Below are 27343 nucleotides of genomic sequence, written 5' to 3'. Positions count from 1 at the left end.
CACTGTACAAGGCCCCCCTGAATGTTGGTTTGCAAAATTAATGATCCTAATGGAAAAGGAAATTAATCTTTGTTGCTTGGTTGAGGATAAAGACAAAAATCACTGTTTCGGACACTGGGCCTTCTTAATATATCTCATCAATAGTATTTTCTCTCTCCCTTCCGTGCCTGCCACATTCACAAAGAGAGGAGACAATACAAATTATAACTCCATTTCTGAATTCAAAGGGCCATGATGCACGCACTTATTCTGCAAACATTTATCAATGGTCTGGTTTGTGCAAAGTGCCCAAGAGAAGCCAGGAAAGGCTGCACAGAGGAGGCCACCTGATACACATGTGAAGTTTGACTTGCACTTTCTGTAGTCATGTTTTGAAAAGACTGCAGTAAGCATCTTGTAAGATATAAATTACATTATTCAATTTTAGGAAGAACACAGTTTTTCCAAAAGCCTCCCGTCACAGGTCTGAGGGTTCACAGAGCTGTTTTAAGGGGATAGGAAGTTCTCTGGCTGACTTGCTGTGTTTTTCTAGCCAGAAGTCTCTGCTGCAGTGCATTGCTCAGTTTCTTTCAAGTGAAAAATTAAATCTGCACTCTTGTCAAAATGTGTCATCTACACACACACTCATCATAGTTCACCAGGCTCTACGCAGAGTCCAGGCTGAAAGGATGGCATGCCCTCCCCAACCCCACCCTTTCGAGGTCTGGGAAGCCCAGATGCTGGGGAGGAGCTGAACAATTGTGTCCAGGGAGTGTTTAGCAAAGCCGGCCCCGGGAGTTCTATGGGAGCCTCGGTGCTATGAAAAGAGTCAGCGTCCATCCATCTCCTCGAGTATGAATCACACTGCCCGGTAGGGCCTTTGGGAGAAAATTCATGAAGGACACAGTCAGCGCCGTAGAACCTGCCAAATACACATCAGAACCAGGGGTGTGTGTGAAGGGGGAGGGGGAGATTTTTCCAGAGGCTTTTCTTCCAGTTCCATTTCTCTTTTGTGCCTCAGGATCGGGTTCTTGAATGTAAAACTCTCAGAAAGGGCAGGGCGGAGCCTCTTTTATGCCCGTGGAGTATCTTGCCCAGCGGTGATTTCGGTTTGGCAGACCCGGCGGGGACTGGGTCCGACAAACCCTCTCTAGCGGGCGCGGTAGCGCCCCCCGGGCTGGCGCAGGGCCGGGAGCCGCGCAGCGAGGAGGAAGGGCGCCGAGCGCAGTCAGGCGGAGCCCTCCGAGGCTGGGAGGGGGCTCCACCTGGGCGCCGCGCAGCGCCGCGACGGGAGGGGCGGGGCCCGGCTTCCCGGAGGCTGTGGCGCCTCCTCGCGCCCGAGCGCGCGCGCCCCGGCGTCCGGCGCACGCGCGAGGCCCGCAGGGAGCGCGCCCCGGCAGTGGCGGCGGCGGCTGGAGGTGGAGGAGGAGGAGGGCGGCTGAGGGGAGGCTGGCCGCGCGCGCGGAGGCAGCGGCGGGGGCGACCGGAGCTGGGGCGGAGTGGGGAGCGAGGGAGAGAGAGGAGGGAAAGGGAAACGGTGGGCAGTGAGAGACGCATTTCCAATTCCCAACTACGAGCCCCGAGTTTGCAGATGGGGCTGCTCGGCGGTGCCTGTGGCTGAGGGAGAGCAGTGGCGGCGGGGAGCGACCCGGAGCGGCGGCGGCGGCGGCGGCGGCGCGGAGGCGGCTGAGGTGCGAGCCGGTGAGTTGTCGGGGCCCCAACCCCGCTCTGGTAACGGTCGCGTCGCGCGCCGGGCTGGCCGGGGGCGCCCTGTTGCTCGCCGCGGCGCGCCACGCGGGGACCCTGGCCCGCCCCGCCCCTCGGCACCTGGGCTTCGGCGGGCGGGGGCAAAGGGACCCGGGAGCTGGAGGCGGCGCGGGCAGGGAGGCTGTTCGTCGCCCCCGGCCCAGCCCGTGCGGAAGGGTCGCTCGACCCGGCTCATGGCTCTGGGGCTGCGGGCCGCGGGGCGGGCCGGAGCGCGGCAACGTGTCTGGCCCATGCTGCTGGCCGCCGCTCCCCACGCGCTCCCTGGCGGGGGCTAGGGCCGCAGACGCGCGGGGCCCCTCTGGGCGCGGGGCTCGGGCGCCGACACCTCTGCGGCGGGAGTCGTGGTGGAGCATGAATGGAGAGCTGGCACGGGGGCGGTGTTGCTGTGACTGACACCTCCGGGGTCGGTCCCGAGAGGGGGCGATTCCTCTGGCTACCGGTTCTTTCCCGAGCTCGGAGTTCCTGGCGGGTGGAGGGGAGGCTTTCTCCAACTACCGCTGCTACTTCCGAGGTACAAGACTCCAGTTGTTTGGCCAAAGTGGCTGTGGGCCGAGCACACGCTGCTCCGGGGGCGTTCGCTGCTGAGGTCGTGCTCCCGGGTCCTGGGTACATTTGTCTGAAACCGGATAGGTGTCGGGGCTTTTTTTTTTTTTTTGGTGGCTGGGTGGAGGGTCAGCAGGGGAGTCAATTGAGGGAGTCAATTGTGTGGTGACGGGATGTGGATTGGTTGGTAGATGTTTTTGCAGAAGGACTTTTTAACAGTTTATTGGGAGTTTATTCTCAGTCTTAACAGTTTCTGGGATTGCAGCTCGAGATTACATGTGTTAAACTTCCATCAGCTGGGTGTGCATCTGTGTAGGGGGTGGGGACTGAAGCGAAGAAGAGAACTGAAGACTGACCGGGAAGCTCAGAAAATTCTCCGCATTACTTATCAACAGCCGGTTAAGGTCAGGCTAGCCACATTTTACTCTTTCCTGCGCCTTTGGAGAGTCCTGGAATTTTACTTTGTGCTTCAAGTGGTCTTGTAATGTAGCTGAGAACGTTTGGGGTGCGTTAAAATGCTCTTAAATTGGAGTATGATTTAGCAGCCATTTCTTCCCATGAAATCAAGCAAATCATTTGTAAACTTATGTTGGTCGAATATATCAGGCGAGGTAATATTGTTAGTAATGCGGTAGTTTCCTTATGTAGGTATAGCAGTGGACCTCAAGTGATATTGCTTATTTATTGTAGGCATCTACTGTGCAGTGATGACAGAGTGGTAGGCCTGATTATAGTTCTGTCTTCTGAGGCCTTATTAACTAACAGTAAACAAAGAACTTTTGTGGATTGTGTCATTTTGAGGTCATTTGTACCTTTAATGTATCATCTATTTAAACAGGTGTTTATATACGTGTTTACACGATGTGTTACCCTTTAAGGTCCATGTTTTTTATATTCTAGACTACGATTACATAATACGCAAATGGTAACACTTTTAATTGCTCAGTTTTGTCCTATGGAGGCTGCACACCATCTTTATAGAAGAGGTTGTGTATGTGTTCTTACTGATGCCACCGAAATTCTTTTCCATCTGGAATGTCAAAATGAATTATTTTACATTCTAGGTTAAATCAACACTGGAAAAATGAAGGTGCTTAAGCAAGTTTAGTAGCTCTATATAAGACAGAATCTCTTTTTTTTTTTTCTTTAGACCAACTGTTGGATTTTTAAAAATGAATCATATTTTTAAACATTTGAGGGAGCAGTTTGCTTCTTTCTCAGTCTCATTTTAGGCTGAAATTGTTCCAGAAGACTACATAGCCTGCTTCTTTCTCTCCCCGCTCCCCTCTTTTTAGCTTGAGATAACCAAGAAGACATCATTGTGATTATGTGTTACCTTTTGAAAAGTTGTTTTAAAATTGAAGTTGCTTGTTTGAATATTTACTATCCCTTTACATACTTTACTACTTAATAATGGATTAGCAGAAGACAACAGATGTTTTAATTAAATGCCTTTCATATTTTTTGACATCTGAGCTTTATTAAAATTGAGTAGCATCAGCAAATTATTGCTGAGAGAGTTACAAATCATACAGGATTAGTGCTGGTCAAAGGCGAGTTGTACAAGACAGCAAGAAAATAAAAAGGGGTAAGAGAATCCATTTATACTTTTAACATCGCCTACTCTACTATAAATACCTATTGCTAGGTGACTTTTGAAAAAGAGTATCTTGTAAATCTCTCATTAGGTATATAATAGTTAATAATTTTTCTTTCCAGAGTGATTCATTTGAAATGTCACTAATTTTTTTTTTTTTATCAGAACTCTACTTCAGGTAAGTATAGTTAACCATGTAAGCGATGTGCCGATATTTATTTCAGGAAGAATGAACACTTACCCATATGATAAAACAGATTCTAAACTGTTTGGGAATATGTCAGTTATTCCTTAAAAATTATGCTGAGAAAAACTATGCTAGTTTTGTTTTAACTTTAGGTTCTTTCTTTAGAAAAGTGGTCTTCACATTTATAAATATAAGAGCAGATAAGTACAAGAGATCTCTTCTCTGATACAGCGCCATTATTGAATTAAATATTTTATTTTTTTGTTGTAGGGACCAGTTTTGCTTAGTGTTCCTGTTGAGTCTCACAGAAGCTGCAATGATTTTCCTCCTTTTCTGTTACTTTTATCTGACCACTGGGGGGAGACTTTACAATTGGGCTTAACCATATTCCTCCTCTACATATACCTTGGATGCTAATCATCCTGGGCACTTTGCCAAACTGCTGGTAAGTGTGCTGAGGAGGATGCACTCAGAAGCAAGGCTCAATCAAGGTGTTTAATGACTTTTCTTTCTTTAACTCACACCACGCTCACAAAGTATCATTCTTTATAGACTCTGTTATTAACAGTCTACTGTTAAGTGGTCTAAGTATACATCTAACATAATGAAAGATAAGATTCCTGAATATATTATAGCTTTCACAGATCTGACTTGACTTGCATTAATCTTAGAAGCAGTGTAGGTTTAATTACTTGCTTAGTGTACACAGATATAAGTTGTCTGGAAGGATCTAGAAAGATCATCACTCTTCCATGATGTATAACTATATCCAAACCTCTTTAAACATATTGGTGTCTTCTTATAAAAAAACTTTTGGAGAAGATAGTGAAGCATCCCATGTACCTAATTTTAGTGTTCATTTCACCACAGAGGGGAAGTTCTTCCTCTATCATAGTCATAGAGATAAGATTAAAGCCCACAACTTTGTTGACCATTAAGCTGTGACCATTCTTACCAGGGGTAATAAAGTCAGAAGACTGGTTTCTACTTTTTCTTTTCTGATGGTATTTAACTTCGTTAATGTCCAGTTCAATAATAATAAACTCAGTAAACAGGCTGTTACATTTATGGTAGTTTAGAAAGAACCTAAGTTTTATGACCTTCCTTAATTATGATAGACTAATTCAAAGACCTTTCTGTAATCTTTATATGGTAAATTTATTCACAGAGTAATGAACAGAACAAAATTTGAAGTCGTTTCTATTATTCCTTCATCCTAGTTGTTTTCCTTCTTTCCTTTAAGATGACTGCTTTCATCCAAAAGTTCTTTTTTCCTTTTTTAAATATAGTGTATTAGAAGAGATACTTTCTGCTTAGGAATATATTCATTTCTGGCCAACTTTAGGACTGTGTTAAGGACTTGGGAATGGAAGATTCTAAAGGCCTATCTGTCAAAGTTATCACTGACTCAAGGCAAAATGAGAATTCAAAGTAATATAATGAGTATTTCATAAAGCTCAAGTTATTTTAAAATCCTTTCTATTGCTTGCTAGTTTTGTACATGATCTAATCCGTCCTTTGCTAGTTTACATCTTTCCCTCTTAAATCTATCATTTCTATGCCCTCTTCCTCCACTTTTTACTATATTTCATCTACATTGCCCTTCATTTTGTTCCTCATCAGTGCCATGACTTGCTCCTAGCTTAGGGCTTTTGCACTCCGTTCACTCTGTCTGGAACTCTTTTCCTAAGTCATTACATGAGTGACTCCTTTTAATCATTTCATGTTGTAGTTCAGGTATCACCTTTGCAGGCAAGCATTACTACCTAACCATCCTTCCAGAATGACACTAGGCTCATCTCCCTCTATCCCATTACCTTTTTTATTTAAAAATTTCTTCACGCCTGTAAACCCAGCACTTTGGGAGGCCAAGGCAGGCAGATCACCTGAGGTCGGGATTTGGAGACCAACCTTACCAGCATGGAAAAACCCCGTCTCTACTAAAAATACAAAATTAACTGGGTGTGGTGGTGCATGCCTATAATTCCAGCTGCTCAGGAGGCTGAGGCAGGAGAATTGCTTGAACCCAGGAGGCGGAGGTTGCAGTGAGCCAAGATCATGCCATTGCCTGGGGAACAAGAGTGAAACTACGTCTCAGGAAAAAAAAATCTGCAAACCATTTATCACTATCTGAAATTATATTTTTGTATTATTTTATAATCTGCATACTCGCTAGCATATAAGCCCCATGATATCAATGATCTTGTCTTTTTTTGTTTTTGTTTTTGAGATAGAATCTCACTCTGTCACCGAGGCTGGAGTGCAGTGGTATGATCACAGCTCACTGCAGCCTGGAACTCCTAGGCTCAAGTGATCCTCCCACCTCAGTCTCCTGGTAGGTAGGACTACAGGCAACAACCACCATGCCCAGCTAATTAAAAAAACTTGTTTTTGCAGAGATGGAGTCTCACTTCTCACTATGTTCCCCAGGCTGCTCTCAAACTCCTAACCTCAAGGGATTCTCTCGCCTCAGTGCCTCAAAGCACTGGGATCTTAAGCGAACAACCACACCCCACTGATCTTGTCTCTTTTGATTAACATTATGTTTCAAGGACTTAGACCTGTTCTGGCACATAGCTGTCATTAAATAAATCATCCTTTAAAAAAAATCTGAGGTCATGTTCTTCCTGAGGTTTTGATGTTAAAATGCCCTTTATAAAATGATAGAGTAAAAAGGTCTCTTTTGGCCATAAGTGATAGAAATCCATTCTTGCTGTTTTAGTTAAGGGGGATTTATTGTTAAGAGGCAGCCAATGTCCAGTGGAATGCAAGGACTAGGACTCCAGTGCCTGCAGGGCACGTTTTTTTCTTTTCTCTGTTCTTCTCTGTGCATTTGCTTCATTCCTTCTCTGGCTGCAGAAGACCGCTTCCTAGTCCTCTTCGTGGAAAGTATGGCCACCAGCAGCTTCTGAATTGTCATGGTACCAGCCTAGGAAACTGGAGAAAGGTTCATCTAATTCTTCCCTGCTCAATAAACCGTATCTCATTATTAGAACTTGGTTTTACTTGCTGTAACCACACGTAATGGGATTAAACAGACAATCCAAGTAGGTGCCCCTGTAATAATTAATGTTTGTACTTATTCAACAGCTGCAAAACATCCAACTCTTCGTCTTTTTAAATTTGATCTTGAAATCTGAAGTATCTAAAAAGCATTCTCCTGGAGATATATAAAAGAAATATATCCTTCATGGGGATGATTTGCAGTTTTATTGAGGAAGACAAAATATATACAAAAAGGAGAGAAAATAAAAATAGCATGGTAATGGAGGAACTGGTAGAAGTATTTGCAATTTGTATGAGAAACGAGAGTCTAACTTCCTTAATATATAAAGTACCTACCAACCAGTTAGAAAAAGACTAACCGTCAAGTGGGCAAAGATCATGAACAGAGTAATTCTCAGAAAAGGAAATGCAAGTGTTTTGTAATCATATGTAAAGGTATTCAACTTCACACATAAAAATATTATGAATAAAAACTATAAGATACTTTTTCACATATCAACAGATGAAAAATGTTTGATAATACTTTTGAGGAGGATAGAGGTTAACGGGTTCTCACATTGTTGGTGGAAGCACAAATCAAAATTTTATGTGATTGAAATTTCTGAGGAGCATTAAGGTAAACAGAAAAGTCTCGAAATATGCATTAATTGATAGAGATGTTTGTGGGAGGGCGAAAAGTTAATACACAACTTACTTGACTACTAACTTGCAGTGCTTTGTTTTTGGCCTCTTCCCCAAAAAGAGAGATACCTTTTGAGTGATATTTAGTTACCATTCTCATCTCATCTTCTCTATTCCCCTTTCTTCTACTCCAATACTGGTAAAGTTGTTTATAAATCGCTGTGATTTTCAGACACTTTGTATCCTTCACACAGCCCAGCATTTTGTTAGCTACTTAGTAGCACTAAGTGAAGATTTAATTGAAGGAGCTTAGCTTATTGCCTTTTTATAGACCTGGTTCATGATTTTATGCTTTTGGAAGAAATATCTTATAAAAAATGATTTTGAATTTTATTTGATAAATGTACTTAGAATATTTATTAGAATAGGCAATAGAACATTTTAAAAAAATAAATCTTGGCTTATTGTATAGCATGTTAGCAGAACTTTTTCATAGTTCCTTTGTTCTGTAGGCTATTGTTAGATATTAGTTGGATAGGATTAATGTTGTTAGAAGATAGAATAGGGCAGCTGGAGATATGTGGGACTTCTAAAGAAACATTTGTGAGAAAGTGTGGGGAAAATGATTATCTGAGCAGACTAGGGGCCATATGCTTAGGAAAGGAAAAGCGAAGGGGTGAGAGATTCTTTTAGAGAAATTCTATGGTGGAACTCAGAGGGGTACATTTTGGGAGAAATTTTAACTTAGGAAAATACTAAGATGATTTAGTTAAATGCATACTTGAAGGATAGGTACATACTTTGTATGTTGTTCTGTAGGTCATTTTACCATGAAGTGACTCTGGCGGGGGTTCTTTACCTAAGTGAGCATTAGAATCCTTTGGAGCTATCCTACACTAAAGGATCCTAATTTAGGAGGTCTAGTATGGGGCAGGAGCATGATTATATTGTTAAAATCTGCAAGAGCCACTATTTGAGTGTAAATACATCCTGTGGAATATTCCGTTTTAATAATGAAATCATTTAACATAGCTTTTGAGGTTATATATCATTCAGATAACTCTAATGCTGGAACTTGGGTCTGTCTCACCAGGTCAATACATGTGCAGATATCTCATTGATTCCCATTGCTTTACTCTCTTGCATATTCTTCCCTCCTCTGCCTTCTTGTTTCTTTTCTACTAATGAATGTTCAGGCATGGTTCTCCAAGATGGCCATCATTAGGTGGCCTCATCCATAATTTATCTTTTCAGTACGGAACAAATTATAACACAGCGCTTATACAACTGGCAAGTACATTTATCATGAGTAGATGATTTATGTGTTTTCATTCTTATGAGCCCTGGACATATATATCCAGTTTTACTATTTGAGCTTTTTTGTTTTTTCTTCTTGCTATCAAGAGGTTGATGTTTAGTCATACTTAATGCCGACATAAGCATTTGGCAATATTATTGATACCACCATGTTTCAATGTATGTTAAATGCTCTCCACACATTGGAGAACACAAATGCTGTCTGCTCATTTGCTTGTTGCAGATTTAAAAATTATATTTTTTAAGTTAGTAAAATCTTTTTATGATTTTATTAGTTTTCCATGACTGTTGTGACAAATTGCCACAGACTTAGTGGCGTATAAATACATTTATTCTCTTACAATTCTGGAGGCCAGACATCTGAAATCTGTAATTGGGCCAAAATCAGGGTGTCAACAGGGATATTTTTCCTCCAGAAAATCTAAGGGAGAACCCATTTTGTTGCCTTTTCCATAGTTTCTGGTGGCTTCTGGCATTCCTTGGCTTGTGGCTGCACACTGCAGTCTTTAAGACCAGCATTTCAAATCTCTCTCTGCTTTGTTTTTCGTGTGTGTGTGTGTGTGTGTGTGTGTGTGTGAGAGAGAGAGTGAGAGAGAGAGAAAGAGAGAGATCGATCTCCCACTTGTGACGGCATTTAGTGTCCTCTGGAATAACCTCCCCATCACAAGAGCTTTAATTTAATCACATCTGTGAAACTTTCCAAATGCGGTGACATTCCCAGGCGTCAGGAATTAAGACATAGCTATCTTGGGGTGGGGGGGGGTGCTTTATATTGAAATTACCACAATGGTAATTTTAATGGTTCAGAAAAGGGAGGGGAAGCTGATAAGTGTTTTTGTCCCATCTTCATCCCTTTTTCAGTATTTCTCAATCAGGGTGATTTTGCTGAACTCTCTCCAGGAATATTTGGCTGTCACAAATACTGTGACAAGTGTTGTTACTGCTATGTATGAGGTATAGGTCAGGGATGCTGAAGACAGTGAACAGGACAACCCCCCCCCCCCCCCGCAACAAGGAATCATCCAGCCCAAAATGTCAGTAGTGCTGAGGCTGAGAAACACTATTGCCAACAGGTTTTTGTGGGATATCAGAAAACATTCTGATACCTCTCTTATGAGTAAAAGCCTTTAATCTCTTTCGATCAGAACTGGTGGTAGTTTTTGTTAACTGAAAGTGATTTAAGTGAAGAGTCATATAAAAGTATTCACACATATCTTAAATAATATATTAAAAATGCACATTCATGTGTCAGTCTTTTCTTTGAGTATGCATCTTTTGCCAGCGCTGTGGGTCATCATTCTTCTATAAGCCAATGCATTATCACTGATTACCAGCGTTGGAGTAAGAACTTAAAAGATTGTGAAGCAATCTGCATATAAAATCTAGATTTCTAATGTTTTATGACTCCTCAATTGTTTATACTTCTATACCCTTAATTTTGCAGCAGTTTATTTTGTTTCGTTTCATTTTGTTATTTTGTCACTTGCTTTTTTGGGGGTCTTTCCAAAGCATCTGCTTGTTTTTTTGTTGTTGTTTTGTTTTTGTTTTGAGACTGGAGTCTCGCTCTGTCACCCAGGCTTGAATGCAGTGGCACAATCTCAGCTCACTGCAACCTCCTGGGTTCAAGCAATTCTCTACCTCAGTCTTCCAAGTAGCTGGGATTACAGGTGTGTGCCACCATGCCCAGCTAATTTTTGTAATTTTTAGTAGAGACAGCATTTCACCACCTTGATCAGAAGGGTCTTGAACTCCTGACCCCGTGATCCACCCACTTTGGCCTCCCAAAGTGCCGGGATTACAGGCATGAGCCACGGTGCCCTGCACAACTTGGTTTTCATATAAAAAATATAACTCCCGGAGGAACGGACTCAAGATGGCACGGTGAGAACAACCCAGGATTGAAGCTCTCGGTGAACGCACGGAGGGTGAGTCAGGGCCACATTTCCAGACGGATCTTTGTTGCCTACAGAACGGGGAAATTCCCAGGTATAAAAGAGATGCGGGGCGCCAGTGCAGCAGTTTTGGCTGGTGCAGCTGGCGGCCGGTGCAGCTGGCAGCCGGTAAGCCGGCGGCCGGCACTGTAGCACAGTGGCGCTCCACAGCGCTCCACACAAAGCGCACTGGTCCAGGTGCCCTGTTTAACCGGCAATCTGAGACTTGAGAGGGCAGATTGGCATATCCATCTGATTGAACGGGACTTGGACAGTGAGCCAGGCCAGGACATTTCAGGGAAACGGCGTTTGGGCCAGCGTAGTGGGACAAACAAAACGGCGATTCCAAACGCTCCGGGTGGAGAGTTTCACTGCAAGCACAGCTGAACCCAGGACGGTGCAGCTCGGTGGGGGAGGGGCGTCCACCATTACCGAGGTAATCCGCCCCTACTGAGGTTACACTCCCGTTGCTGACGCAGCCTGCCGTTGCCAAGGCAACCCGCCACAACAGAAAGACTCCGCCCCAGGGTGTGTAGCCTGTGGCAGCAGGGTGGAGATCGCAGCAGCAGGGCAGAGCCTGCAGCAACAGGGCAGACCTCACACCAGCAGTGTGGAGCCTCGGCAGGCAAACAGTGACTAGACTGCCTCCTAGCTGGGCAGGACAGCGCAATAGACACTCATAAAGAAAGCCCCAACCCCCCGAGACAGAGCAACTGAGAAAAAAAGGGGTTTTTTATGAGTTCTGCTGCAGCAGAATTAAACGTAGCAACCTAACAGCACTGAATGAACAACAGAGCTCACAGCTCAGCACTCAAGCTCCTATAAAGCACAGACTGTCTCCTCAAGCAGCTCCCTGACCCCTCTATATCCAGAAGACTGACATTTGGCAGGCATCATTCTGGGACAAAGATAGCAGAAAAAGAAACTGGTAGCATCCCTCATTGTTCTGCAGCTGTTATAGGTGCACCCCAGACAAGCAGGGCCTGGAGTGGACCTCAGCAGTCATACAGTGGAGGGTCTAGACTGGTAGAAGGAAAACCAAGTAACAGAAATATTTCATCAACAACAATCTGGGCATCCACTCAGAGACCCAATTGAAAAGTCAGCAACTACTCAGATGACAGGTGGATAAATCCACAAAGATGGGAAGAAACCAGCACAAAAAGGAGGAAAACACCTGAAACCAGAACACCTCACCAGCAAGGGAACAAAGCTAGACGAAGAATGAAGAAATGATGGAATTAGACTTCAGAAGGTGGATAATGAAAAACTTTTGTGAGCTAAAAGAACATGTTTTAAATCAATGCAAAGAAACTAAGAACCTTGAAAAAAGATTTGAGGAAATGATAACAAAAATGGATAACTTAGAGAGGAATATGAATGAATTGAAGGAGCTGAAAAACATAATACGAGAACTTCACGAAGCATGCACAAGTTTCAACAACCGAATTGACCAAGCAGAAGAAAGAATATCAGAAGTCAAAGGTCAACTCAATGAAATAAAACGAGAAACCAAGATTAGAGAAAAAAGCACAAAAAGGAATGAACAAAGTCTCCAAGAAATGTGGGACTATGTGAAGAGACCTAACCTACGTTTGAGAGGTGTACCAGAATGTGAGGAAGAGAATGATTCCAAGCTGGAAAATACTCTTCAGGATATGATCCAGGAAAATTTCCCCCACCTAGCAAGACAGGCCAACACTCAAATGCAGGAAATACAGAGAACACCACAAAGATATTCCACAAGAAGAACAACCCCAAGGCACATAATCGTCAGATTCACGAGGGTTGAAATAAAGGAGAAAATCACTAAGAGCAGCCAGAGAGAAAGGTCGGGTCACCCACAAAGGGAAGCCCATCAGACTCACAGCAGATCTCTTGGCAGAAACTCTACAAGCCAGAAGAGAGTGGGGGCCAATATTCAACATCCTTAAAGAAAAGAACTTTCAACCCAGAATTTCATATCCAGCCAAACTGAGCTTCATAAGTGAAGGAAAAATAAAATCCTTTACAAGCAAGCAAGTACTCAGAGATTTTGTCACCACCAGGCCTGCTTTACAAGAGCTCCTGAAAGAGGCACTACACATAGAAAGGAACAACCAGTACCAGCCATTCCAAAATCACACTAAATGCTAAAGAGCATCAACATAATGAAGAATCTACATCAACTAACAAGCAAAACAGCCAGCTAGCATCAAAATGGCAGTATCAAATTCATACATAACAATATTAACCCTAAATGTAAATGGACTAAATGCACCAATCAAAAGACACAGACTGGCAAATTGGATAAAAATCCAAAACCCATCAGTGTGCTGTATCCAGGAAGCCCATCTCACATGCAAGGATACACAAAGGCTCAAAATAAAGGGATGGAGGAAGATTTACCAAGCAAATGGAGAACAAAAAAAAGCAGGAGTTGCAATTCTCATCTCTGATAAAATAGACTTTAAAGCAACAAAGAACAAAAGAGACAAAGAAGGCCATTACATAATGGTAAAAGGATCGATACAACAAGAAGAGCTAACGATCCTAAACATATACGGACCCAATACAGGAGCACCCAGATACATAAGGCAAGTTCTTAATGACTTACAAAGAGACATAGACTCCCACACAATAATAGTGGGAGACTTTAACACTCCACTGTCAATATTAGACAGATCAACCAGACAGAAAATCAACAAGGATATCCAGGGCTTGAACTCAGACCTGGAACAAGCAAACCTGATAGACATTTATAGAACTCTCCACCCCAAATCCACAGAATATACATTCTTCTCAGCACCACATCGCACCTACTCTAAAATTGACCACATAATTGGAAGTAAAGCACTGCTCAGCAAATGCAAAACAACAGAAATCATAACAAACAGTCTCTCAGACCATAGTGCAATCAAGTTAGAACTCAGAATTCAGAAACCAACCCAGAACCACACAGCTTCATGGAAACTGAACAACTGGCTCTTGAATGTTGACTGGATAAACAATGAAATGAAGGCAGAAATAAAGAAGTTCTTCAAAACCAATGAGAACGAAAACACAACATGCCAGAATCTCTGGGACACATTTAAAGCAGTCTCTAGAGGAAAATATATAGCAATAAGTGCCCATATGAGGAGAATGGAGAGATCCAAAATTGACACCCTGTTGTCAAAATTGAAAGACCTAGAGGAGCAAGATCAAAAAAACTCAAAACCTAGCAGAAGACAAGAAATAACTAAGATCAGAGCTGAACTGAAGGAGATAGAGACACGAAAAACCCTTCAAAAAAATCAATAAATCCAAGAGCTGGTTTTTTGAAAAGATCAACAAAATAGACAAACCACTAGCCAGATTGATAAAAAAGAAAAGAGAACAACCAAATAGATGTAATAAAAAATGATAAAGGGGAAATCATCACAGATTCCACAGAAATTCAAACCATCATCAGAGAATATTACAGACAACTCTATGCACATAAACTAGTAAACCTGGAAGAAATGGATAAATTGCTGGACTCCTGTGTCCTCCCAAGCCTAAACCAGGAGGAAGCTGAAACTGTGAATAAACCAATAACAAGGGCAGAAGTCGAGGCAGCAATTAAGAGCCTACCACACAAAAAAAGCCCAGGTCCAGATGGGTTCACAGCCGAATTCTTCCAGACACACAAAGAGGAGCTGGTACCATTCCTTCTGAAACTATTCTAAAGAATTCAAAAAGAGGGAATCCTTCCCAAATCATTTTATGAGACCAACATCATCCTGATACCAAAACCCGGCAGAGACCCAACAAGAAAAGAAAACTTCCGGCCAATATCCATGATGAACATAGATGCAAAAATCTTCAATAAAATATTGGCAAGCCGATTGCAACAGCAAATCAAGAAACTTATCCATCATGATCAAGTAGGATTCATCCTGGGGATGCAAGGCTGGTTTAACATACGCAAGTCTATAAACGTAATTCACCACATAAACAGAACCAAAAACAAAAACCACATGATTATCTCAATTGCTGCAGAGAAGGCATTCGACAAAATTCAACAGCCCTTTATGCTACAAACCCTCAATAAACTCGGTATCGATGGAACATATCTCAAAGTAATAAAAGCTATTTATGACAAACCAACAGCCAATATCATACTGAATGGGCAAAAACTGGAAGCATTCCCTTTGAAATCTGGCACTAGACAAGGATGCCCTCTTTCACCACTCCTGTTCGATATAGTACTGGAAGTTCTAGCCAGAGCAATCAGGCAAGAAAAAGAAATAAAGGGTATTCAAATAGGAAAGGTGGAAGCCAAATTGTCTCTATTTGCAGACGACATGATAGTATACCTAGAAGACCCCGTCGCCTCAGCCCAAAAACTCCTGAAACTGATAAACAACTTCAGCAAAGTCTCAGGATATAAAATCAATGTGCAAAAATCACAAGCATTCGTCTACACCAATAACAGACTTAAAGAAAGCCAAATCAAGAGCGAACTGCCATTTGCAATTGCTACAAAAAGAATAAAATACCTTGGAATACAACTCACAAGGAACGTAAGGGACCTCTTCAAGGAGAACTACAAACCACTGCTCAACGAAATCAGAGAGGACACAAACAGATGGAGAAACATTCCATGTTCATGGTTAGGAAGAATTAATATCGTGAAAATGGCTATACTGCCCAAAGTAATTTACAGAATCAACGCTATCCCCATCAAGCTACCATTGACTTTCTTCACAGAACTGGAAAAAACCACCATGAACTTCATATGGAACCAAAAGAGAGCCCGCATAGCCAAGTCAATTCTAAGCAAAAAGAACACAGCAGGGGGCATCACACTACCGGATTTCAAACTATACTACAAGGCTACAGTAATCAAAACAGCATGGTACTGGTACCAAAACAGAGATATAGACCAATGGAACAGAGCAGAGGCATCGGAGGCAACACAACATATCTACAACCATACAATCTTTGATAAACCTGACAAAAACAAGCAATGGGGAAAGGATTCCCTGTTTAATAAATGGTGTTGGGAAAACTGGCTAGCCATGTGCAGAAAGCAGAAACTGGACCCCTTCCTGACACCTTACACTAAAATTAACTGCAGATGGATTAAAGACTTAAACATAAGATCTGGCACCATAAAAACCCTAGAAGAAAATCTAGGCAAAACCATCCAGAACATAGGAGTAGGCAAGGACTTCATGAACAAAACACCAAAAGCATTGGCAACAAAAGCCAAAATAGACAAATGGGACCTAATCAAACTCCACAGCTTCTGCACGGCAAAAGAAACAGTCACTAGAGTGAATCGGCAACCAAGAGAATGGGAAAAAATGTTTGCAGTTTACCCATCTGACAAAGGGCTGATATCCAGAATTTACAAAGAACTCAAACAGATTTACAGGAAAAAAACAAGCCCATTCAAAAATGGGAAAAGGATATGAACAGACACTTTACAAAAGAAGACATATATAAGGCCAACAATCATATGAAAAAATGCTCATCATCACTGGCATTACAGAGATGCAAATCAAAACCACATTGAGATACCATCTCACGCCAGTTAGAATGGCGACCATTAAAAAATCTGGAGACAGCAGATGCTGGAGAGTATGTGGAGAAAAAGGAACAGTTTTACACTGTTGGTGGGAGTGTAAATTAGTTCAACTATTGTGGAAGACAGTGTGGTGATTCCTCAAGGCCTTAGAAATCGAAATTCCATTTGACCCAGCAATCCCATTACTGGGTATATATCCAAAGGACTATAAATCGTTCTACTATAAGGACATATGCACACGAATGTTCATTGCAGCACTGTTTACAATAGCAAAGACCTGGAATCAACCCAAATGCCCATTGATGATAGACTGGACTGGGAAAATGTGGCACATATACACCATGGAATATTATGCAGCAATCAGAAATGATGAGTTCGTGTCGTTTGTAGGGACATGGATGAATCTGGAGAACATCATTCTCAGCAAACTGACACAAGAACAGAAAATGAAATACCACATATTCTCACTCATAGGCGGGTGATGAACAATGAGAACACATGGACACAGGGAGGGGAGTACTAAACACTGGGGTCTATTGGGGGGAAAAGGGGAGGGCCAGTGGGGGGTGCGGGAGCTGGGGAGGGATAGCCTGGGGAGAAATGCCAAATGTGGGTGAAGGGGAGAAAGGCAGCAAAATACACTGCCATGGGTGTACCTATGCAACTGTCTTGCATGTTCTGCACATGTACCCCACAACCTAAAATGCAATAAAAAAAATTTTTTTTTAATTATTTAACTCCCATCATCTTGTGTCAAACACAATATATGATGCATATAAAGAAAATGAAACTCTACTTAGTAATAATGGCTTACTAAGGAATTGGGAGTACTAATTCTAGTCACAGCTCATTTGAACAGCATCCAGTCTGGTGATATGGTGAGGGTGAATGTCAGTTGTTTACAAATTCTTGGATATTTCAGAAAATTTTGTTTTAGTTCTCTAATGGCAGAATTTATAAATCTGTACAATATTATAAATACTTTATTGGTATTAGCAGCTTAGTGCTTGAGTTACTTTTCTAAAAGAAACATTGCTTTTTATCATTAACTGTAATAAATACTATTTGAAGTTTGAATGTGGCTATCTTCAAGTGGATGTGTCTTTTATTTACTAGAATATGTATGTCTATATGCACATAATAAAATGTTAATGGAAAATTTAACTTTAGTTACATAAATAAAAAATTATTTGCCTTTTTTATTCCTCTTTAATATTCTTCTAGTTCCTTATATAAGGAGCTGCTCAGATAAGAAACTCAGATAATTGGGTTTCTTATAAAGAGCTTTGATATAAGAAACTCAGATAATTGAGTAAAGAAGTTTAGTTTATTAAAGTTGCTTATTTTTGAAATGAAATGATAATCATGCCTTTTTTTCCCCCCCTGACATGGAGTCTTGCCTGGAGTGCAGTGGTGTGATCTCATGATCTTGGCTCACTGCAACCTGTGTTTCCCAAGTTCAAGCCATTCTCCTGCCTCCGCCTCCCAGGTAGCTGGGATTACAGACATGTGCCAATACGCCCAGCTGATTTTTGTATTTCTAGTAGAGATGGAGTTTCGCCATGTTAGTCAGGGTTGTCTTGAACTCCTGACCTGGTGATCCACCATACCTCAGCCTCCCAAAGTGCTGGGATTATAGGTGTGAGCCACTGTACCCGGCAGCCATGCATATTTTTATGCAAATCAATTTAAACGCTTTTTATTTTTTAACTAGTAATCTTTTGAAATGTGGGTAAATGGAAAAAAAGATGTAAGCTACGTTTTTAAAAGGTCGGAATATCTTGTGAGACAAAGTAGTCTCAGTATGCCCTCACCAATCCTTAGCATTAAGTTCTTGAAAAGCACTAGGTAGAGGAATTTTTCATGAAGGTATTTAAAATGTTACAGAGTAAATAAGGTTAAGGAGACTGAGTTGTCAGCTACCTGCAAAAAATTTGGAAAGTTTTACTATGCACTTAATTAAAATGTTAAATGTATCAGATTATCATTTTATGCTATTCAACTTGGAAATGCCAGATACTATTCAGTTAGTTTCCATTCACCATTACTTTCTTGAAAGAAACTTTTCAGGACTTTCAACAAGGCCCCCTGTCCCTGAAAAAAAAAAATGCCTATAAATCCTAGGAGGTATTTTTGAGGGTATTTTATTCAGATCCTTTCTCATGTTCACTTAAAAGTTATTGATTCCAACTTCTGTCCTAGAGATAGCGTGACTTGGATGTTTGAGATTTAAAAAAAAAAAAAAAAAACCTTTAGTAACCTTTATTTAACTTGCTTAGCTTGCTATAGCCAAGTCGGTATTTATAGTTTGTTTCCACCCTTGATTATTTCATGCCAGTACTCATCAGAATGTAACCATGGAACACTGACTTGGCTCTCTCAGTCCTTATTCTCATCTCTATTCCCTCCTTCCCAACAGACTCTGCAATTCTAGATTGAAGACTGCAAATTTATTTTGTCTCTTCCTCTGTTATCTCTTCTAAGGAGTGTGTACTGCTAATAATCTGTGCTCCTACTCTGCCATTTATCTAGTTCCCTTCTCTTTTATCATCCATACCTGGAGTTCCCTCTTTTGCAAAATATCTCCAAAAAGAGCAACTTAGAATTCGTTATTCTCCAGTAGAAATTTGTGAAGCAATCTGCATATAAAATCTAGATTTCTAATGTTTATGACTCCTCAATTGTTTGCTAAAAGTAAATACTAAATTGTTTATGTATGTATATACTGGCATTACACAAAATAAAATGATTATTTTATATAGTTTATTTGAGGGAAGAAACAATTTCTTTGTATTTCCCCAGTCAAGCATCATTCATGAAGATAGATAGGCTTTGCTTATTATTATTATTTTTTAAATTGAAGATGTTAGGGGAAAACAGTTTAGCTGTATAAGTAGTGTTTTATCATGTGTGGCAGACTGTAAGTTCTGAAAGAATTCAGAAGAAGAAATGTTCACTTGTGGGGAGAGACTTCTATTACCTGATTGAGTTAATTTTGAGGTGAGTTAAGTGACTCATTTTAGCGATAAAATTTTGATTCTACAAAAACAGTAAGTAGGTCATAAACTGGGTAAGTATGGATTAACCAAGGAAAAAAATATTCCTTAGATGGAATGAGTAACATCAGTGAAGGCATTTAGGTGGGAATTAGATACGTGGTTGTACAGTTAGGAAGTAAAACTATCAATGTGTTTAGAAAAGAGAGTTTATATTAAGGAATAAGAGTGTGTTAAGTGGAACAGATGGAAAGCTAAGATATTAAGAGAAATTTAAACATCACAGATGACAGTAAATCATGTTTTTCTAATGCAATCTGGTCATTAAAATGCTTTTAATTAATGAGATTGATATGATAGTCTTATCATGAGTGGATTATAGTGAAGAAGAGAATGGTGGAAAGAGGCTTGTGGTAAAAATTTAATGATGAATTAAGGAGAGCCTGAAAGACAGTGGTGGCAGAGGGAAGGAAGAGTAAAAGATAAATATAATTCACCATGGCAAACCAAATGACATTGGGTATCTTGAGGTTTTCAAGGGATTTCTAGGCAAAGACAGTCTCCGGATTTTCAGGGTTTAGAGATTCCCTGCCCCCATCCTTCAAGATTCTAGTCTCTTCACCAAAATAAACCCTGGTCTTGTTTTAAAGGTGGTTTTTCTTAAGGTTATTTTCTTTTTAAATAAGTTGTTATAGTCCCTAAATTTGAGCAGGTTGTTCTCATATTTGACTAAAGGATGGAAAAGTGGTTTAGAGACCACCTACTTGGGTATTACTTAGTAAAAAATCATTTATCGCTGTGTTGTATGCTGTTAAAAACAATGGAAGGACATTAACTGGAAAGATGATGGATGAGTGTGGGTACTGTCATATAGGGAAGGGGAACGAGCAGAGGAACTGTAAAAAAAAATAGAGAAAAAAGAACAGAAAATAAAGATACTGATAGTAGTAAGGAATATACAACTTTTTTTTAAGACAGCATCTCCCTCTGACTCACTTGAGTGCAGTGGCCTGATCATAGCTCACTGCAGCCTTGAATTTCTGGGTTCTAGTGATCCTCCCAGCTCAGCCTCCCAAGTAGCTGGGACTACAGGTCCACACCACTATGCCCAGCTAAATTTTTGTTTTTAATTTTTGTAGAGTCTAGGTCTCACTGTATTGACCAGCCTGGTATCAGAACTCCTGGTTTCAAGCCCTCCTCCCTTCTTGGCCTCCCATTAGTGCTGAGATTACAGGCTTGAGACATCATGCTAAGTTTTGTGGGGAAATGTGGAAAGTATGTGGCTTGGTTCTTAAAGCTTTCACTTTACTTTTGGTCTGGGTCTTCCTCTCTGACATCTTCTTTTCAATTTCATAAAATAACTCTATAGCCAATATATCTTAGAACCACGATCATACTGTCTCTAGAAAGCCAAAATATTATGAAACGTTTAGTAGGTGAGCAAGAAAAGTGGAGTGATCCTGATGCCAGAAATAGCATAGAGCTAATACAGTTTGATCTATTTGTTATTTAGAATATACCAGTGATTCTTTAAGGGGGCATTTTTGCCCTCTGTGGCACATTTGGTAATACTTGAAGCCATCTTTGGGTATTACTTGGTAATATTTGGTTGTCACATCTGGGGGTGGGATGCTACTGACATCTTGTGGGTAGAGGCCAGGGTTGTTACTAAGCAATTCACTGGGACAGACCCCACAACAAAGAATTATCTGGCCCCAAATGACAGTAGTGCCAAGACTGAAAAACCCTGGAGTGTAGAGTAAGCACGTTCTTCCCTGGACACTTTTAGAGACATAGGTCAATTTTTTACTGCCTTTTCTTCTAGTCTTGACCAGATACCGTCCTACCAACAGCTTACAATTACATAGAGATTCTTACTTTGCATTCTTAAGGGTGTATCTTAGACACTTCAATTAGACAAATACTTTTAAATATTTTTACCCATCTTCATTTAGGGTTGCTATTTTGGGCTGTTTATTTTTCTCTTTTACCAAATTAACACTTGAGGGATCACTCTGTTTTTAAATTCTTGATGGTGTCATGATGATTGTTTTAGGCATTCTCTTTTTCGTTTTTCATGTGCTTCAAGTCCCAGGTCTAGGTTGAGCTAGTTCTTGAGTCCAGGTTTTTTTTGTATGGTGTTTGAACCTGTTCTGATTTTTTAATATATAAAAAGTTTAAACAAGATGCTCAAGGGAAAAACTATCTTGGAGTTCTTTTTGCATAATTTTATTCTTCCTTACAGATAAAGATTGCCATACATGTAACAGCTGTATTTAGAAAGCCTTTATAATGGTTTGTAGTAGTAAATGGAAAACACTGAAATTCTAGAATGAAACAAAGTTTGCAAGAACTTCTATTTGGCTTTATTGTTTTTGTTAAGCAGAGCAAAGTCACTCATAGTATGAAGATAAAAGTTGAATGAATGTATCCATAATTGAGAAAGGGGTATGTTTTTAGAAAAACAATTTATTTTTTTCCTTATCCCACCTCCATTTGATGTTGATGTAAACATATTGGCCATTTAACATAAAATATACTTGCGTTTTGCTTATGTATAACAACTATACTATGCAATAAAAAGAGATGGAAAGCAAAAGTATTTCTATGCTGTCAGGATGTGATTTGTAGATCCAAATTGTGTGTGTAGGGGTGTGTATGTGTGTTTGGAAAATTTGGGAGGCAAAGTTCTCAAGTAAGTGCAGATCTTCTTTTAATAGACACTTCCTTTCTGCTTTTTATACACATCAGTTATATCTTCTTCTTCCATTTTCATTTGTACAGGTGTTACATTAATTGGCCTCCCATCACATGCAAAACTGAGTTGCCTTATTGATAAATCAGTTTTTAACAATAGGCTTTCATTAGTTTCCTAAATAATATGCTCTTGAGCTGTACCATTGAACCATTCCACCACACCACTACAACTCTACATGGTTAATTTTTTGAGTCTTGACTCCTTTCTTGGGCTTTCTGTCAGCCATAGAAAGTGTTAATATTGCAGCTGCTGCCTCGCCAAAGAAGTATCATGTACCTCATGTATGTGCTCACAACCAGCATTAGTAAATCTGTTTTAATTCTGGAGATAATGTTACCTAAGAAACATTTTAAGTATATGAAAAGACTACTTTTCTGAGCATAGGATTTTCAGGGCAGTCAAATGCATTTCTGTAACCTTGGTGCTCTGAACAAGCTAGTTTACCTGGAAGGAGGAATTTATATTGGTTAATGAGTAACATAGTTCTCCCATCCCATTACTTATTTATGATCAATTTATTTTTAATTAAGGCTTTAACATTATTAATGCTACATGACATGCAAAGTTAAATCAGCATGGAAGAATGAATGTACCGTGAAAGTTAAAGGTTTCTATCCCTACTCTTCATAGAGTTAATCATGGTTAATAGTTTCACATTTAGTTATATTAGTAAAGTGGTTCTCAACAATTCATTACTGGCATTTTTGGCAGTACTATACTTTGCAATGCAGGATTGTCCTGACCTAAACACTGCTCAGTGTTTAGTGTCCCTTAATATTTAGTTTTCTACCACAGTTACTGAGACCATCAAAAATGCCCTAGCACATTTTCAAATACTCACTGGGGAGAGGTGGTGTGGTAATTTAAAAAAATATACTATATGTCTTAGAAAGCATATGTTTTCAATTTTACACAGTAACTATTGACTCTAGTATAAAAGAATATTTAAGCGTACATAGACTTCTGGAGGGAGGCCCAGAGAAAATCCACTTGGGTGGAATGGTGCTTACTTCTGAAGTCTTAGATTATAAGATTTTTCAATCTTATTTGCGTTCTTTCCTGATAGTATGACTTTCTTGTGTTTTCAACTACCTGTCTTTTTGTGTTTTTTGATTTTCGAATTGTGTCCTCTTGCTTGGCTGGGTTTTATTGAAGGAAATTCAGTGCAACCTGGTTGGAGGACACATTCTTTCCAAGGTTTGCCAAGGCTTTTCTTTGGCACCTGTGGAAGCTACTGACCCAAGACCACTTTGTAATTTCTCAGCTTGGGGTATTATGAACTGGCTAGGTTTATTTGGAACCCTGAATCCTTGAGAGTAAGCTGTGATTACTAATTCTCAGGTGATATTTTTTCTACTAATGTGGAGTCCAATCTGAGACAGGCTAACTCCTTATTGTCTTCCTGGGCCAAGAGACATGTTTTTATTGGACTACTCTTAAAAAGTAGGGGTTAGTCCTGTAAGGTCTCAGCTTCATGTAGTTAGGTCTAAGTTGCATTCTTCAGTTTGAACAGGTCAGGACCTAAATGGCAACCTCTGAATCTTGGTTACTGAAATCAGTAAACACTCCAGGGCAGTCATGACTTCAGTACCTACTTATCAGTTTGTTTTTTTCCGTTCATCTTGGCCCACAGGGATATTCTTGGGGACTTTTTTTTTTTTTGGAGAGGACGTTTTCAGTATTTTATTAGTATTTTTAGATGTTTTGTGAGAGAATTGTTTTCAGGTTATCAAATGTACCTTCTTGCCAAACCAGCAAACCTTTCTTACCTGTTTTCTAACTTCAAAGCAGTTCCTAACACTTCTGGTTTGCTAATCTGTTTCTGTTTTATTTCTGTCTTACCTCTCTGCCAATATTATTGCTGTTTTATTCTTTTTAAAAATTATATACCTGTTTTGTCGTTTCGGTGGGAACTCAGGAGGGAGGGAACATAGGTATGTGTGTTCAGTCTTCCACTTTAACTGGAAGTGTGTCTAATAGTTTTGAGGTCTACTATGCCTGTTAGGCCAGCTGATCTGAGGAATTGTCAATATAAATGCCTTTCCATGTAGCTGTAATTTTGAGTTTGAACTTAAAAAGCATAGTCTTTGGCTATAAAGGAGGGACAGGATCAGGAATGGAGGATGACATTTAGACCATTATGCAATTGAGCAAGGCCTCATTGTGGGGGGCAGTGTGTAGCTTGACTTACATGGACTCTTACCATAAAGTCTAACTATATAGAGCAAATCATATTACAATGATGAGATGCCAGAATTTTAAAATTTCATTCAATGAATATTTATTAAATCCGGTGTGTCTAGAATAATATTAAGCATTAAAGTACAAAAATAAGATGCCATATCCTCAGTGAGCCCAATAATTTTGTATTGGAGACAGACATGTACATTAAAATACCATTCTCATTATTCAAGATAGTTATGGTTTATAGTCTCTGCAAGTATTGAGGTGTTGTTTTTAGGGGAAATGCAGGGTTAGGTACCTGCAAGCCTTTGGTCACAATATTTTCACCAACTGGTCAATATATAGCCACCTTTTGTGTGTATTTCTCTTTAAAGATACCTTATTATATATTATTAATTCATTAACATTGTACTCAGTCAAGCTCACTTGTAAGTCATGCCTAAACAAAGCTTATCTAATACATATATATTTTCTGTAAGGCACACCAGAGCCTTCTCATGATAAAGAAACACTAGTTAACACTAGTGCTATGATTGGGGACCATTTTGTGAAATCACAAATAACCAACAGAAAAATGGAAAAAAAAAGTGGCACAAAATAAACTATGAAAAGGATACTTGTTTTTAGTATGAGAGCTAAAACAAGAAAGCAGAGTGTTGCTTTGTTCCACATCAGCTGGGACTGTGCAATGTTGAGTGACTCAGATTTTTCACCACTTTGAGCATATCCACTAATGACCACAAAAGCTCTATGAGTATTGATTATTGGATTAAAAGTAAATTTTAGCAAATAGGCAAATTCGCAAAAAAAAAAAAGCTTATGTTTTCAATTTTATATGGTGATTATTGAATCTATTGACAGAATAATGAGGATCAACATAATGTGGTAAGTGCTCTGTATTGTAAATATGCTAGGATAGGTCAGGGAAGGTTTCATTTTAGACAGTTAAGGTGAAGTTACAGCAGTATGAAGCAATGAATCTTCGGAATGGCAAATGGTCCAGTGTGGTTGGAATAAAAGGGCCGCTATAAGAAGAGGCAAGTGGGGATGTTTGGACTAGCCAGCTACCAGAGGAGGATGTGAAAGCCCTTACGCTATATTAAGGAATTTTGATTCTGTAGGCGATGGGACACTGTTGAGTGATTTTAGCCAGGGGAGAAACATGGTCATGTTTATATTTCAGAAAGCTCACACTGCTAGTGGTATTGTATAGATGAAGTAAGGAAAATAAATACACTCATGCCTCAGAGATATCATGGGTTCAGTTTTGGACTGCCACAATAAAACATATCACAAGCAAATCACACAAATTTTTTGGTTTCCCATATAAAAGTATGGTTTACAGTATACTGTAGATTACTAAGTATACAATAGCACTGTGTCTAAAAAAATGTACAAACCTTGATTTATAAACATTTTAAAGCTTAAAAATGCTAACAATCATCAGAGCCTTCAGAGAGTTGAAATCTTTTTGCTGGTGGAGAGTCTTAACCTTGATGCAAGCGGCTGCTGACTTAACAGGGTGGTGGTTACTGAAGGTTGGAGTGGCTGTGGTATTTTCTTAAAATAAGACAGAAATAAAGTTTGCCACATCGATGAACTGTCCTTTATTGGTAATATGTGATGCTGTTTGAGAACATTTTATCTATAAGAGAACTTCATTCAAAATTGGATTAAATCCTCTCAAACCCTGCTGCTACTTTACTAGCTAAACTTATGTAATATTCTAAATTCTTGCTGTGATTTCAACAATATTCACAGCATCTTCACCAGGAGTAGATTCCAGCTCACGAAACCACTTTTTTTTGCCCACTTATAAAAACCAACTCCTCTTCTGTTGAAGTTTTATCATGAGATTGCAGCAGTTCAGCCACATCTTTGGGCTCCACTTTTACTTGTCATTCCTTTGCTATTTCCACCACATCTCCAGTGACTTATCCACTTAAGTCTTGAATCCCTTAAAGTCATTGATAAGAGTTGGACTCAACTTCTTTCAGACTCCTATGAATCAACATTTTGAAGCATGTTTTGTCCTCCCATGAATCACAAGTGTTCTTAATGTCATAAATGGTGAATCCTTTCCAGAAGGTTTTCAATTTGCCCACATCCTTCAGAGGAATTACTATCTACGGCCGCTATCATCTTATGATATGTATTTCTTAAATAAGATTTGAAAGTCAGAATTACTCCTTGATCCATGTGCTGCAAAACAGATGTTGCATTAACAAGCATGTATTCATCTCCTGTGCATGTCTGTCAGAGCTCTTGGGTGACAAGGTTGAGTTATCATGAGCAGTAATATTCAGTAAACCTTGTAAACTGATGTGCTTTCATCAAGGGTTTGTTCCATTTATAGTGCACAGTTAGAGTAGATTTAGAATAATTTTTACAGGACATAGGATCTTTCAGAATAGTAAATGAACATTGGCTTCAGCTTAAAGTCACCAGCTGTATTAGCCCCTAACTAAAGAGAGACTGTCTTTTTAAATATTGAGGCCAAGCATTGACTTTTCACTAACTATAGAATCCTGTGTGACTAATATAAGGCTATTTTATCTGCATTGAAAATCTATCTGTTGTGTAGTATAGCCACCACCTTCATCAATGATCTTAGCTAGATCTTTTGGGTAACTTGCTGCAGCTTGTACTCGGCACTTGCTTCTTCACCTTGCACTTTTATGTTAGGAGGTAGTGTCTTTCCATAAACCTCATGAACAACCTGTGCTAGCTTCAGGCTTTTCTCCTGTAGCTCTTGACTTCTCAGCCTTCACAGAATTGAAGGGAGTTAGGGCCTTACTCTGATTAGGCTTTGGTTTAAGAGAATGCTGTGACTACTTTGATGTCCAGACCACTCACGTTTTCTCCATGTCATCAATAATGCTGTTTTGCTTTCTCATCATTCCTGTGTTCACTGGAATAGC

General features: G+C 40.0%; 1 protein-coding gene across 10 annotated transcripts in view; it reads left to right on the top strand.

Annotated features, from left to right (window-relative positions):
• Nucleotides 1–1377: 1377 nt before the first annotated feature.
• PALS2 (protein associated with LIN7 2, MAGUK p55 family member) overlaps nt 1378–27343 on the top strand; it is a 124871-nt gene continuing 98905 nt past the window's right edge. For 4 of the 10 annotated variants that reach the window (XM_009002272.5, XM_009002268.5, XM_035253618.3 and 1 more), the window contains exon 1: nt 1378–1680. The gene's annotated coding sequence lies outside the window, so the exon portion shown is untranslated. Of the gene's footprint in view, nt 1681–1762; nt 2258–2445; nt 2694–27343 lie in introns of those variants that run through there. The other 6 variants (XM_009002273.5, XM_078342054.1, XM_035253613.3 and 3 more) reach the window with 4 other exon arrangements.

This window comes from Callithrix jacchus, chromosome 11 (genome assembly GCF_049354715.1).
Source record: "Callithrix jacchus isolate 240 chromosome 11, calJac240_pri, whole genome shotgun sequence".
Taxonomy (NCBI): Eukaryota; Metazoa; Chordata; class Mammalia; order Primates; family Cebidae; genus Callithrix; species Callithrix jacchus.
This window is presented reverse-complemented; position numbering and strand designations above follow the sequence as displayed.